Raw genomic sequence first — 16,068 nt, 5'->3', positions numbered from 1 at the left:
TCAAAGTTGGTCTGACTTCCTTTTTATTTGTGACAATTTATGTATTTCCAGCCTAGGGATGGGGCACTGTTGGGGGAACAAAGAATTCCTGAAGTCTTGGATATAAAGTATCTTAGAGATGAATGGGCATTGTTTTAGCTTGTTTATTTTTATTATGTATTTTGGGAAGAAAATTATGAAGACAGGTCTGACCCCGTGCTGTGTGTGGATTTCCGTGTTTCCCTCTGAAGATCTCCAGTGTTCCACCCGTAGCATCTCAGGGCCCAGCAGTTTCCGTGGTGCTATTCAACATCTGGGTGATGAAAGGGTGGGAGGGCGGAAGCCTGATTTTGGCACGGAGAGAGCACGGCTAGATTCCACACCAGCTGATTGAAGTGTAACGCTGCCAGAATCTCGGCCAACGGCATCCTTGTGCCAGTGAGGTCAGTGCAAAGCAGCGCGGAGGATTAGCGGGCCCTCTGGAACAGGAGCGGTCTGGCACAGTGCTTATTAAAATGTAGGAACCGAATTAGCTGTACCTACGTGGCGCTCACCCATCATATAACTCACTTCAGTTCTCTGTGATGTTAATGAGATATGAAAAGCCTTTTCTCTGCTTACAAGGTGCCAGCACCCCAACATTAATGACACAGAAGCAGCTCCAGTGAATGGGAGAGAAAGGGTTCACCTACGCTGTAATTCATAATTGGCCGACTCAGGGGACCTGAGTCTTTTTGCAAGAAAACTGAAGCAGTTCAAGCTCTCAAATATGTTCCTTTCAAGCTCCCATTGTCACCAAGAAGGTCTGAAAGAATCCGTTTGCATCTAATTCGGATGGCAGTATTCCAGCCTGAAAAGACTCAGAGAAGAAAAGAAAGGAGAAGGGAAAAAACCCTCCTGCCTCTGTGAGGCCCGCGTGTGACACTGGGATTTGTTGGCATAAAAACGCCCCTGTGACAGACATCATTATATCATTGCAGGAAGGGGAAGCATGAATAGGTCCCCCAAATATTTCTGGCAAAGGGCCAGATGTCTGCAGTTCAGACATGCTCCTCTGAGGGGCTCCCTGCCTCCTGGGGTGATGCGAGGCCGACGCGGGGGCCCACTGGGCGACACTTTATTTTAAGCTTCCATCAATGGGCACTTAACTACCACTAATTCAGAACAGTGGCTTGGGGACTATGTTTGCGAGTCACACACATATCAAATGATTCCGCTGTGATCGGTTTTATTGCGGTGACGCTGGGCGACGGCGCTTTATGGAGGGGGCTGTGTTGAGTGGGGCAGGGGCTCTGGGAGCGAAGGGGTGCCCAGGAGTCGTGTGCGCCAGGGAAGCCAGGCCCACACAGCACGGACCGAAATGTTGACATTTATCGGTGAACTCCCCTTTTCCTACTAATTTTAGTTCCTGTGAATCCAAGTGAGCGAGGGCCCTGGGGGGTTCAGATCTGGTGTCTTCACTCCAGGTTTTCTGCCTGGAGTCCCAGCCGGAAGGAACCCATCACCTCCCCCGGGCCATCTCCAGTGCAGAACCACTGTGCTGGGCACCCGGTCTCCATCCCCTCCACACGTCCACCCCACAAGAGCACCGAACTTGGCCGAACAACTTCTGTGCCTCCTTGCCCGCCTGGTCCCTGGTGAGGCAAGGGCGTCTCCACCGCCCCGCTCCACAGGCCAGGGTCCCTCCCTGACTCCCTCTCCTCGCACAAAACCTCTCCTGGGTCCTGTCCGTGTTCGCTCCGGGGTACAGGCTGAGACGGCCCTCTCTTCTTTCCACCCGCTCCAGGCACCGTCACACCCTGTGGTCTCACCCCGGCTCCCGCATCCTCTCTACTGTTGTCCATTCCTGCCCCTCACGTCCAATCCAGGACCCTCAAGGTCACACAGCGTCCAGCTTCTCCTGCTCAAAACCATTCTTATTTACAGAAGCACAATCACCAATCCCCAGGGCAGCCTTTGGTCCTGCGGGGCCCCTGCCTCGACCCCTGCCCCCTCAGCTTGACCCCTTCACCTCCTCTGACCTCTGTGCTCCCAGTCCTGGGCCTCCAGGTGCCACCTCTCACCCCTCCTGGCTCACCTAAATATCGCTGTCCGCAGGCGCGTCCCGAGCAGCGGAGGGAGGCGCAGACCCCCTTTTACGCACGTTCACCGCACACGTACGTTTCCACCCAAGCGCCCGCACCACCTGTCTGGTCTCCTCCTGTGCCCCCTCCTCACACAAGCCGCCCAGAGCCCTGGTGGGCACGTGGTAAGGTGTTTGCAAGGACGGGCACTCATGAGCAGGCTGAGCAGGCTGCATAATGGTGAAGGATTCAATGCAAGAGTCTTGGTAAAATGATAGCCTGGGCCCCTTCAGATGTTGGGGTGAAGCCGTCTCGTCTTTGCTTCCCTTGACAGCGGGCTGTGGAGTGTACTGGGCGCAGGTGGAGGGGGCGGGACCCTCTCCCGTGCTCCGGCCCAGTCAGATTGGCCCCAGCGGGGGTGGGGCTGGCAGGGCACCGGGCTGTCGTCTACGAGGCTCAGGCCCGCACCCCGCGAGGAGCTGCAGAATGTTGTGGAAGAAAACCATTTGGGAGCACACACATCCTGCTCGTGACAGCATGACTTAAATTCAAAGTCACTATGGTATAAAATGCAGGGACGGAAATTCACCAAGCAAAAGCTTAAATGCTCAAAGTGAATTTGAGGATGTCTTGCAAAAATACACTGCTGTAAGAATTCCAAAGAGAAGGAAATTGCAGGAGCGTTTCTCAGACGCTGGCTGTGGTCACCTCCCAGAGCTGGGGGCCCATGTAGAGGCCGCTGATTAGGACGGACTCTGGCCCTACAGGTAGAAGACCGAGGCCCGTGGCTACCCGCAGGGGGGGAGCTGAGAGCTCGCATTGGCCGCATTCCCCTTCCTTGCTGTGTCACCTAACGTCTCGGAAACCCTTGCTTTTTTTTTTTTTTTTAATCACCTTTCCTAAACCAGGGGGTTTAATGTAGTGCCAGTGTTACAGAAAATTAGGGAATTGTCACCTTGCTTTTTGAAGCGCTCCACCTCCTCTGTGAATTTGTTGGTGACAATGAGAAATCTACGTAATTGGTTTCAAGACAAAATCGCCTTTATTTCTACTGTGCGTCACCGCCTGCCTGGCCGGAGAGCTGCTGCGGAAGTAAATACAGCTTTTCGTTTGGAAGGTAGGAGCTCTTCGCAGACTCCTGAGAACGTTCAGGAGCCAAGATGGACAAGCTTGTGTTTCCAGGAGTTTCTACTAAATCTCTCTGAAGGGCTGCAGGCAGATGCACGGAAACCCCTCAGGGAGTCCTCGCCGAGCCTCTGCCCACAGAGAACTCAGCTTTCTGCATCTGAGTGTCGTCTGCCCAGCGAAATTCAGGAGAGGAAGCTGGAATCTGATTGCTAAATATATAGATGTTCGGGGGGGAAAAATGAACTTGGGTTTCAGTTTTATAGCCCAAATAATTTTTAGCTGAAGAAAATAATAGAAATGAACAACAGACATAAAACTTTAGCCTGTGTAAATTAAAAGGTTCTGCGGCATTAACTTCATAAAGCCGTAATCCTCTCCTCCATAAACCATTACACGCACTGCAACATATCTGATTTATGGGGTGTGGAATCGATGAGAAAAAATTAATGCTTGAAAAACATATTAGAGACATAATCGAACAGATTTTAATTGAGATTTGATTTCAATGCCCCTTATCCACATGATTAATGGGCCCTACCTCTCTGCGGCTGCAGCCGGGAAAGAGTCTTTAATATGACAATTAAGTATCTGTCTTTAGGTTTTATGTGGCCCCCCACCCCCACCCCAGCCACTTCATCAGTACAGTGTGGCTTTTGTGCAGATTAAATTGAGACTCAATTTTCTCTATTTTCCAGCACTTACTTATGTTTTATGACAAGCACTAAATCAATTTTATGCTATTATTGATTTTTTCTTAAATGGACACAAACCATTTCGCCTTTTGCCCTCCTCCTGTCTCCCTCTTCCCTTCCTCCCCGAGCGCTTGATCTACGGCCACCGAGGAATTTCCAGTGCTTCCCGAGACTCCCACGGGCTTTGCCAGTTCATCCGTTTTTACAACAGCAGAATTGACCAACGCAGCCTGGAATTCTATCAAAACTTATACATTGTTTTAAGGAGACGAGGGCTGGGAGTCTTTGGGATTCTTTTTTTTTTTTTCCTTTTCTTCCTACAACAACACAACAAAAAGAAAAACACCCTCAAGGTTACTTCATTTCCCGGTAAGTCCTGGCACGAGCTCCTCTATAATATTCCCTAAATTTTTTGAGCAGAAGCTGAAGCCGTAATTTTTCTAACATCCTTGAAGTCTAATTAATACAGCAATAGAGGAAGAGTCTGTTTCCTCGCTCGCAGGGAAAGGGCATTATCTGCAAGGTGCAATAACTCCTCTGAGACGCCTGGGGACAGCGAGTTGTATGCGATGCAATTAAGAAGCTCCCAGATCTTCGGGGCTTTATCCTCTATGACCTATGGCAAAAATTAACTGCTGCCTGGGGCAAAAGAAGTAAGAATAGGTACATAATTTGTAATCAGATAGCATTTTTCCCGAGTGAAGAATTACACATGAAGAAAAACAGCCAGCAGTGCAGGCTGCTCTGAAGGTCCCACATTTATTTGGGGATTCAACTGCTTGTCTTTGAAAATAGAATCCCACTTAACCGCAGTGCCTGTTGTCTTCACGTGTGACTGAAGGGCGCACAGATGAGGGCGGCCGTCACACTGCGTGCACATGATTAACATGCTTTATGTGTTTTATTCAAAAAGCTGAATAGCGAGGCCAACACAGCACGTTCTGCTTTTCTACCTACAAAAACATACTATATAAATAGTAAAGACTGCAACAAAATCTTGAAAAAAAATGGAAAATAAAACTTGTGAATCCAAGTGATGTAGAAACCAAGTGCTTGCTTTTGGCACCTTTATACAACGAAGTGTTGGCTTTCCTATGAACTTTGGAGGGAAGAGGGAATGAAAGAACGCAGAGCCCAGGAAATGCGTTTTTTTTTAATTCGTTGGGTTCGTCTGTTGTTCCACCTTAAAGTATTCTCAAGAACATGACTGAAACATACTATAAAATGCTCTGATTAATTTTAGGTCAGCGAGCCCGGGTGACGTTCATTAATACATTGGTTTAAAAAAGAGCACTGTTGAAACACCCCCCAGGAGCACCCCACGGCAGCTCCATGCTAGGTGTGTAGACACCTGGAGGTGCTCTCAGGCTGAAACACACTGGACGTTTGAGTGCCGGCAGCTTGTCCTGCAGGGCCCTGTGGCTGGTGGCCAGCTGGGTGCGGGGGCTGGGGGGGACAGGTTGCCTCGCTAGGCAGCAGGTGGAGCGGCCGGGCAGGATGCTGGGCACTCCCAGCCGCCCCCACAGGCGCCCTTGTGGAAGGTGAGTTTCAGGAGCACTGTGTCAGCATTCTTGGTCTTCCAGATGCTGCCTGGGCGTTTGGGCTCCGCTTCCTCCTGAGTTGGGGGTCATCAGTCAGAACCTTCCCTGCAGTTCGTCCATCTGTCTGTCTGTCTGTCGTCATGAGAAAGCTCTCCAGCGAGCAGGGCCCCTTGGAGAGGGTCACACCGGGCAGGGGGTGGGGGGCAGCACAAACCAAATAGGACACAGGGCTGCCCCCCTCCCTTCCCACGTGAGAGCACGGACCAGAAAATACAAATCACAGAAGGAAAATTCTGAGGAACAGGGATTATGAAAAGATACCTTAAAGACTGGAAGTCTGTTCCAGGTTTCCCGGGAGCACCTGGGTGGGCTCCATGTCTCCCGGGCCTTTTCTCTTCTGATCGTCAGGCCCGCCCACCGGGGCACCATCGACGGCTGGGGGGCTGCTGCCTTGCACACTGTGGTGTCCAGCAGGGTCCCCGACCTCCACTCCCAGATGCAGAAGCACACCGCTCCCAAGCGGTAAAGACCAAAATTCTCCAGCAACCGCGAACATCCCCCGGGGCCTCTGCCGTGCAGCCAGCCCTCTGGGTGGCAGCGTCCGGCAGGTCTCCTCTCTGTAAACCCCCAGCCCGGGCAAGAACTGCGGCCCGTGGTCTGTAAAGGGGGAGCCTGCGGTTACGCAGTGCTTTCCTAGCATTCTCGCTAAGTCTGCATTCATGATTCCGCTTGCATTTTATAAACTTCGCGTAAAGCCCCAAGGAGCGCTGCGGGCTTGCTCGCAGCTCTGATCCGTCCAGGGTGCCTGCAACGGAGCTTCCAAGAGGAGCCCCCCCTTGCCCTTTCAGTTGTCATGAACTTGCTGTAGCAGCTTCAGGACGCACTCCTCGTGGTGCACCTCAGTGACAGGGCCCTCAGTTTAAGAAATGCCTCCGCCCATTATCCACCTGCAGCCCCAGCACTTCGTGGAAGAGCCAGGCCTCCCTTGACCTCACTTCTGACTGAAGGCGGCGGCCAGGGGTCGGGCTTAGGGCGAAGGGTGTGCGCACTTCGCAATCAGGTGGGTCGCTAGTCAGTGCTGGGGGGAGAAAAACTCTGGGGCGTCAGCCCCTGGAACCGGCGCGGGTCCCGCCCCACGCCCTCAGGACGGCTGACCGGGCTCCCCAGCCCCAGGCCCTGAGTCTGGAATCACAGATTCCATCCCTCGTCCGTGGGTGCCCCCAACCCCTCCGCTCCCCAGTTCTACGGACGAGCTCAGTGAAGAGCTAGGGGACCGTTACTCCTGTTCCGTCAGGTTTACATGGTGGTGAGTTTAACAGAACTACAGTCAGAGTGATTTGGGGGGTTATTTAGCAATTGAAAAATCTGCCACCAGGCCGAGTATTCATGGTGTCAAACAAAACACAAAGGTCATGCTAAGCAAACAGTAGGCACTTAAAAGTAAAGGGTCAGAATCCATTCTTCAAACATTCTTTGAACGTCTATAGCTCAGTAACAAAAAACAGGCAGAAATTCCTGTCTTCATTGCTGCTTAAGTTCTGGTAAAAAGACACAACTGATAAAGAAGGAAGATATTTACAATATTACATGGTGACCACACTGCTCTGAGAAATCTTCAGCAGGAAAGAGGGTTAGAGATTGTGCACGTTGGTTGTAACATGAGGTTTTCATTAAAGGAATTAAACACTGAAATGCTCTAATGTAAAGAATATTTTCTGTTAAAGAAATGAACAGCACTGAAAATACTTTAGAATGAGCACTCACTTCTAATTGCACGTAACTAAAACTGATCTGAATAATCAAGCTGATCGTGGAACAGAGCCAGGAAGCAGATACGGTCTCCAACCAACAAGCTCCCTTTCAAAAATCCCCAACTTCACGCCAGCCAGTTTGTTCTCCACCTTCTCCGTAGCACCAATCAAAGGCCTGATTTGGGTGGGATGACTGTGTTCTTTTCGAATGAATGAATCATGGCTGCTCAGGACACAGAGCAAAATGCGGGTGTGCATCAGATTGGGGGGAAAACCTGATGGAGGACACGGGGAGGCTGCCCGGGCAGGCAGTCCTCCATGGCATCTCTCAGAGCCCCGCCCAGGATCTCACAGAGGGCGCAGGGACCCCTGCTCACTGGCAGACCGGCTGCCTCTTGGGAGCCTTGGGGAGCAGGCAGCCCCCTTCACTGCCATCACTTGCCTCTGCTGCCCTGGCCCCGGGGGTCCTCTCCCCTCCTCGCCATCCCCCTCCCTCGGCCCCAGCTGGTCCCTCTTCCCCACCCCTGCAGTACCCACTCCTCTGGGTCTGGAATCAAGTCTGTCTGCAGGCAGTGAGTGTCCTGATCAGGGAGGAAGCCCCAGCCCGGCTGGTTCCCCAGCAGGATGGCTCTGGCCCCTTGCGAGGACACCTTCCCATGGGCGTTGGCTATCTCCTGGCCACTTAAACATGGAACGTTGAAATCAGCCCCGGCCCCCACTGCCCAGCGTTGGCTGGCAGGGCACTTCCCGACGTGGTTTCCCAGGTGTGGCGGAGCGCGGTGGACACCCTTGCAGGGCGGGCGGCGTCCAGAAGGGAGACTGGCCCTGGGCCAGGTGAGCGCAGCCACCCGGGCCTCCTCCGCCGGCTCTCCTGGCCCCCAGGGAGGGCGGGACGGCCAGCAAGGAACCTGACCAGGGCCCTGGCGCCAGCAGAGCACCCGCCTCCGTGGCTGGGAGCTGCGGCGCAGAGAAAACACCTTAACTCAGCGCGGGACCACCTTCCGAGTGCAGCTGGAGTGGGAAGCTGTCTGCCTCAGCCGTTAGAAAGGCGCGGGGAAATTACCTCGCGTTCCCTGTAGAGGCACGCACCAGCCCGCCCGGCCCAGCCTCTCAGCGCCGCGGTAATGCGGCCCTATCAGGTTTAATGGCCCCGCGCTGGATTCAGGAGGTATTATGGATTGTACAGCAAGCATATTGTCATTAAATTAAATTTTCAGAACATCCCCCAGCTCATCACAAATACCACAGAGAGTCATCATAATCGGCTCTCAACACATGTGTAATTGCCTTCAGCTGGCGTTTTTTACAGTTGACATTGCTCAGCAGTGATAAGGTGATTGGCGATTTGAATACACAGCTTGTTTCATAGCCGCCGTAATTGAAATATGGTGTGTGTGAATGGAAGATTGCATTAAGACCCAGGATAATCACCTGACACGCGAGTAATTGAGTCTACAATCTGCCACTGGGTCTCTGAGGGAGGCCGGGAACGGCGAGAAGCCCATTAGCGGATCACACCACGGCCGCCTGGCTCCGCGCGCCCGTGCCAGGCTGGCGTTCCGCGCCGCGGGCGCCCAGCCGCGCCGTCGAGGGCCGGAACCGGGGCGGGGCGGGCCTCCTCCGGGAGAGCCGGCGGGTTCTAGAGCAGCAGCGCGCTGCTTTCCATGTTCTCCTCCGCTGGGTGCTGGCGGCCAGAGCCAGCGAGCCAAGAGAGAGGACTAAAGCTGGCTCCCGCCGTCTTCCCACCCCTGCATCTCTCCCTCCCTCTCTCCTCCTCCTCCTCAAGCCTCCTTCCTTCTGTCCCAGGGGTCCTGCTGCCTCCCTTGCGGTGTGCTCAGGTTAACTGGGTTCAGGGGTCACCTCGGGAGAACTGACCAGAAGAACTTAAAAAGCCCCCCTGCCTTGGGGTCCCGGGACCCACGGACATGAGCGCACGCACACGTGCACTGGAGCGCCGAGGTCCAACATGACCGCGATCCAGGCCCCGGAGGCAAAAACCTCCTTTTGTCCGTGGACTGCGCCTGGTGGCACCGTGCTGGGCAAGATCACCTTCTGGTGGAGGTACCCTTGCCAACCTGACTCCCCCGGTCCCGAGCGGAGCAATGGCGTGTGAACAACACAGCGCGGCGCCCCCTCCTCCTCCAAGCCTGCGTTGCGCATCCTGCGCCCCGAGCTGCGCTGGATCAGACACCTGCAGACATTCGCGGGGGCAGCTTCTGCACTGCCACGTGTTAAATCTGGACAGCCGTTTAGACATTACTGACAGTGGCATGCAGCAGGCAGCACCTCTGCCCCTGTTTTGTTTTTTGGAGTTTAAAAAAAATCCTGGACTTTCTGTATTGCAAAATCTCCTTGAAACCCACATGTAACTTTTTAAGGGTGGAAATACCATTTTATCTAAAAAGCTGACTTCACCATTTAAATGCACTAAAACACAGGAAGTTAAAAAAAGAAAACTAAAATGAGCCTGGGTACAGCGTTCTGGCAGCCCCTTTCCCACACGCGGGACAAGGGACGACGAAGACAGGCAGTGAGGAGACAGAGGCGGGAGGGTCTGACACGGGCACCGTGCACCTCCAGGGCTCCCCAGCGTGCTGGCTGGCTGGGAGGGAACACAGATCACCTGGGCACAGAGCCTTAATCAGATGTGGGCGGCAGGACGGCTTCCTGAAAAGGCTTCCGGGGGAGACGCTGCGGCGAAGTCCTCCTCTGAACAAGGACTCCGCGCCAGCCAGGAGGAGCAGCCACCCTCGGCCCCCGAGGACCCCGGCCGGAGCGTGGCTAGGGGCTCCCAGCATCCCCTCTGCCCGCCCTCCGTCCCCGTCCACACGCACAGGTGCGCTGAGGCCTGCGGCTGTCCCCCTGCGGGCACACACGTGTCGGCATGTGCTCACCTGCGGTTTATTTAGATTCTGTGTCCTGCTGCGTCTCCTCCCACAGTTCCTGCTCTGCACGTCTGTACCTGCTACATACGTTTTGTGAAATCAATAAATGGATGACAGGGGAGGAGTGGAAACTCCGATCCTACACAAATTCATAGAAAAATAAATTTGGACTATTCCTTACCAGACAGACTTACTCTAACCCTCGTGAACGGGAAATTCATGGCAGAGGAGAATCAGTTTAAAGATTATCTACTGACTTTGGAGAACAGTAGCTGCTGACTGTCACTGAGCTCTAATTACCTGCCAGACACGGTTCCAGACACACCGCTGAGATCAGCTCCCGCATCCTGACCGAGTCCCGCCCCCTCCCGGAGGCGGCACTGTCGCAGCCCCGACGCACAGGTGGGCAGACTCAGCGACACAGGTGTTCCGTGCCTCCCCCAGATGCTCCAGTGCCTGTGGAAGGGCTAGGTGCGAACCCAAGTCTGCGCCTCTGCACACCTGCTGTATGTGCCAGCTGTATACAACCTCAGTGGGCCCTCCGGGACAGGAAGGGGTCACCTTGTTTCACCCTAGTCTGGATTTTACACACATCATTTCATTTAATCCTCTTCGGAAACATGCGAGTCACGTGTTTCCATAAAACTCCTGTGGAAACTAGCAGCAGGAGGCTCAGCTGGGGTTTGAGGGTGGGGGCCGGTCAGTTCCCGTAACTGCGGGGTCTCAGTGGGCCCTGCTCCGGGCGCTAGGGCTGGTGACACATTCACACGCACTGTGCTGCCAGCCAGCACAATGCCCTCCTCAGTAGAGGGAGCAGCTTGGTAAGAAGCCGCGGCCAACCTCTCGTCCTTCCTGGGTAGAAGCCACAGCACTGGTTCTGGGTAAGTTTCCTTCCAGAAGAAAATTCAGTCAAACTCTGACTGCATACATTCTGAGAAATTTGAAGGCAGGAGGGGTTCAAAACTCTGCAACCCCCAGAGGCTTCCATGATTTTGAAGACTTTGTCTACCCAAGCAACCAGACTTATTCAGCAAAAACTCACTCGTTCCTCCATTCTGCCCAGCACAGGCGTGTACTTGTGAATGCAAGAGACGGGGGCTGGCATTTGGAGCTACAATTACAGCTAAAACCAAGGTATTACTATCTCAGTGAGCTTTCCAAGACTACGAATGCAAATTTCTGTTCCTTTTCTGAAAATAGTCAAGTGTCTTTTGGGGGCACATCTGGGTCTTTGGGGGCCCTCTCGGGACTTCGGGTGCTGGACCAGGTATTTCACAGCTGAACCATCAGAGCAAGCGGTGGTTCTGCCTGGGGAGCCCTGGCCCTTTGGAAGGACACCACCAAGGCCACCCTCACGAGAGGCATAGCTTTCTTGGGGAGCTTCAGAGACAAACAATCCGGGGTCAGACAGAACCAGTTCCTGCCTAGAAAGACCACGCATGCTCGCATCTCCAGGAGGGAAGGGCAAGCCGGCAGCCACGAGGCCAGCGCGCCAAACATCCGCGGTCAGATTGCAGAGATGTCGGTCTTCCCTGGAGCCCTGCAACCCCCTCCCCAAACCACAGAGCTTCTCCCGAGTCAGGCCGCCAAGCGCCAGCCCTGACTCGGTCACTAGCTTTCTCCGGGTCTGTTTCCTCCGCAGCAAAATGGGTCTCTTAATGGTAACAGCCTTGTGGGGTTGGGGGGCACCACGTGCAGGGGTGGGCTGCTGTCCTGCACATGCAGGATGTGCAGACATCGGTTATTGCTGCAATTTCCAGTCGCCCTCAGAATTTAGACAGTGTGAGGTTTATTGGCTCAGAGAAGTCAGCTCGCCCACCTCAATTATTCCAAAGATGAAAGAAAAACGGTGCCTGCTCGTTTCCCAGGTCCACGCATTACTGAGAATTCACCTGCAGGTTTGAGGTTAGAGGGACGCCAGTCAAAGCACCCAGGGCGGTTTGTTTCCACGTTCACGTGCCTTCCGTGCCTCAGAGACCAGGCAGGCTCCTCCGACTGTCCCCACCGCTCAGGTTTCGCTGTCCCTCGGGCTCCAGCCACCTCCCTGGCAGCCAGGACGCACCTGGAGTCAGGCTGGGCTCCCTGGCCTCTGCCCTGCTCCCCTCCCCACGTGATCTGAGGATGTCCCGTGACCTTCGTCAGGCCGATCCTCAACTAAAAAGTGGAGATGAGCACCCTCCCCACCTTCCCCCCAAATCCATGGTGAAGGTTTAAAGTAGAAGTGTGGTTATCTGAAGCCCCGTGAAAACCGCTACCTGCAGTGTGCTGCAAGCCGCTGCCCTGTGTCCCTGGTCCTCTCTCTGCGTCACATCAGTCCAGGAAACTGTGAAAAGGCACAAACAGCACGAAGCCATGTCTGATCTAAGGGGCTCCTTGTGTTGAACAGACCCAAGTCTGCCCCACAGGAGACCCTCCGATGAGCATGAGCTCCGTCACGAGCTGTTCTCGACCTTTGGGGGGCCCTGGGGGCACCCGTGAACCCCAACTAAAGTATTGATGGGAAAGCCCCAGGGGGGCTTAAAACGCTATGTCTCCTCCTTGGATCAGAAGTCACAGGGTTTTCAGGATCCTCTGTCTGACCATCCAGGCAGACTGAGAAACTCTTTGATGCAGACCCCACGCCAAGGCAGAGCACGGAGGACTGAGAGCACAGACAGCCCTGATCTGAGAGCAGGAGAGGAAGCTCGGGGTGACCCTGGGTGCTCATCGCTCAGAGCACGGCATACGACCCAAAACCAAGTCTGCATCCAGCAGGAAACGTAAAAATAAAAGCTTGGGTTCCTCTTTTTATGGAATTTCCTCCCCCATAAATGGGTTCTTCGGAGCTGGAGAGACCCCGGTACTTCTTTTCTGAGAAGCTGACAGTCACAACTTCACTTTGTTTGCCCATAAAGTAGCAAAGTTTTACAACATACGAAAAATGCAGGAGTCCTGTGTGACACTGTCAGCATCATTTACGGCACAATTTTACCCCGAGGGAGAAGTGTCATAAAAGAGAAATAACTCGTATCAACAGCCCCAACATGACTTGTGTCATAAATACGTCAGATTTCTGAAAGGGAACCAATAAAGTCCCAGCAAATACAATTTTTTCCACTAAATAATCACCCTGACCTTTTCCAGCCACATCAACCTGCAAAAAAAAACTGAAACACTGGTCTTGAGGAAACAGTAAAAATGAGTCCATTCTCAAAGGTGAAGGTGGCCGCTGGCTCGGACGGGCTGGAAAGAGCTGCGTGGACGTGGACTGGCTGTGGTCCTGCCTGGGAGACGAGGTGCCGAGGCAGCTCAGTGTGACGGGGGATCGCTCATTCTTCTCCTAACGAGGAGTCCACCAGGACATCACGTCCGACACGTTCTCATCTACTCTCCACGGGCGGATTCAGGGCCGTCACACTCACACTGCTGCACTCCTGTGCCCTCTGGTCCTCCTTCACAGACACACGTGCCCACGTGCACACACACACACACCCACGTGCACACACAGGCACACAGAAGGCACAGCCCCCACCTTCTGACCCCTTGTTTGATGCTCAGCGGTCGGCTGGGTGATGAGCTGTCATGAAGCTGGGTTCCTCCTGAAACCCCTGAGGTGTCTGCTTTCAAAAAGGAACCCTATATGCACCTGGGCTCTGACAGTGCTCAGATGTGGGCAGCCCATCACTGACGGACGGCCTGTGCCCGCGTGGATTCAGGGATGAAATGTGTGGAAAATCATGCCTGGACCTTCACCCCAGACCTCCTGAATCAGCCGGGCAGCCTGCGATTTCTGGGATTCCGGTGTGCGGATGGAGCACAGGGATGTGTCAGAGCTATGCACACGCACACGTTGCACACATACACGTGTATGTGGGTGTGTATATAGGACATGAAGTATTCGACACATCTGAAAATTCAGTGGCTGTTAGAAGAACTGCCGTGAAATTCCAGATTCAGCGAGTGAAGTGTCTTTCCTTATGAGAGGAAACTCCGGCCCCTCAGTCTCTGAATTCCGGGAATGGGACTTCCTGGCTCAGGAAGGAGACGCTCACAGCCCCGTTGCCCATCTGCACGAGGTTGGGGGGGAGAGGCTGGCAGAGAGCGTCAGCTTGTTTCCAAGCAGAGAATCAACTTTCCAAGCAAGTTGTACTTTGTATTTTGTCAGTTTTTTTAGTTTTATTTACTTTATATTTTGTGTTTGATGTTGTCTGAGCACAACTGCCTTGATAAAAACAAAATCTGATTTGGAGCCATGGACACGCGCCCGCAGCCTTACAACCTCCCTCAGACTTGCTGGATTTCGTCTGTAGTGCACAAAAACAAAAGCAATAAAAGGTTCACACAGATCAGTGCAGGCAAGAGGTAGAAGTGTCGAGCTTTGTTTTTGCCAAATAGTTCACAGTCTCCACGCACAGGCATCAGGCGCGTCACGAGGAAATCCACAGAGTGAAATCAGCAGGCTCGACAACTGAAAGAATTACACCCTCTTCCCCCCAAACTCCAGAAAACTGAATGATCCAGCAGAAATGGAAGAGACTCAAATAGAAGAACACAAATATGACGGCAACAGGGAGGCAGAGTGACCCCAACAGAGGAGCCAGCGCATGGCTGGCACTTGCAGGGGGAGCCCCAGGGGCAGCCCCACTCTCAGGGCTGGGGCAAGGGGGGGTTACCAGAGCGGAGGAGGCGGACGAAGGACTGTGAGCCACTGCTGGGACCTGGACGAGAGAGAGAGCTGCCCACGGCCACAGGTCCTGCTGGGAAGGGCAGTGAGGCTGGTCCCCGGAGGCCGAGAGAAGCTGCCGGCTGGACCAGATGCTGGCCTGGATGCTGGCCCGGATGCTGGAGGAAACAGCTCACACACAGGGAGGCACAGGTCCACTCTCCCCTCCTGCTCCTTTCAGCCCCAGGCTCTCGGAGCAGATGCGGAACTGAGAGGAACACAGAATGTGGGAGGGAGAGCTGAGATACAGCAGGTGAATGGCACCTGCCTTTGGAACAAGACATTAAGAAACATGGAGGGATGAATGAGAAAGTCTGATAAACAAATACTATGCTTTCTAGAAAAGGAGGAGAGACTAACGTGGGGAGAGACATCACTGACAGAGATGAAGGGAAGGCTTTCCTAGAAGCGGCGAAGGACAGCAAGTCCCTGCACCACACGCAGAATGCACAAGCGGCCGGCACCGAGGCCTGCCACGGGTGTCACAGGACACTGAGGCCGGGAGACCGCCTCAACAGCAGCGCGAGGACGACTTCCTGCAAAGGTACAGTATTGACGGAGGGCTGAATCCTCAACAGCAACAGTAGAAGCAGAAGACGCATGAACAGTGTTCAAAATGCTGGGGGAATTCCCCACGCACCTGCGGCGGTTTGCCCAGCTGAGTCATCATTCGTAAACAAGGGTGACCCGTGACAACATTAATATTTACAGCATTTACAACATGCTCTGAGGGTGCAGACACCGCCGAGCGTTCACACATACGAAATCTTGTAACCTCCACGAAGAACCCCTGTTGGAACGGCACTACTCATGGCCCCACTTTGCGGACGACAAAATTTAAGTACAGAAGCCTTAAATCATTGCCCAAAATGTGCGCGTCTGGTAGGACTAAGGTGGCTTCCTGACAACATGGTCCCAAAGAAGGAAACTCCCGGAGGTTGTGTTTTGTGGATCCCAGAGAAATACATAGGGCGTTTCTAAAAAATGGATTGTGACCAAAAAGTATTCATAAACGTATGGGTTCATGTTGGTAAGCCCTAAGTGCATAAAACAACATGACCACCAGGAAGATTAACTGGAGAGGATAAGAACCAGATGAGGTACCAGGTGATACCAGGTGGCCACACGAGGCAGCGCTAAGCTGTGGCACCGGGGCGATGGCCAGAATGAGAGGCTTCTGAGGGTTCACACTGAGGGGAGGAGGCAGAGAATCTGCTTCCATGTCTAGTCAAGAATGCTTAATTATTCACAGCACGCCCCTGAACTAATAAAAATACGACGTCTAACCACATTACATTGGAAAGATAATAATGGGAAAATATAGTAG

Source organism: Vicugna pacos, chromosome 30 (assembly GCF_048564905.1).
Source record: "Vicugna pacos chromosome 30, VicPac4, whole genome shotgun sequence".
In the NCBI taxonomy this organism is placed as follows: domain Eukaryota; kingdom Metazoa; phylum Chordata; class Mammalia; order Artiodactyla; family Camelidae; genus Vicugna; species Vicugna pacos.
Note: the sequence above shows the minus strand (reverse complement) of the source record.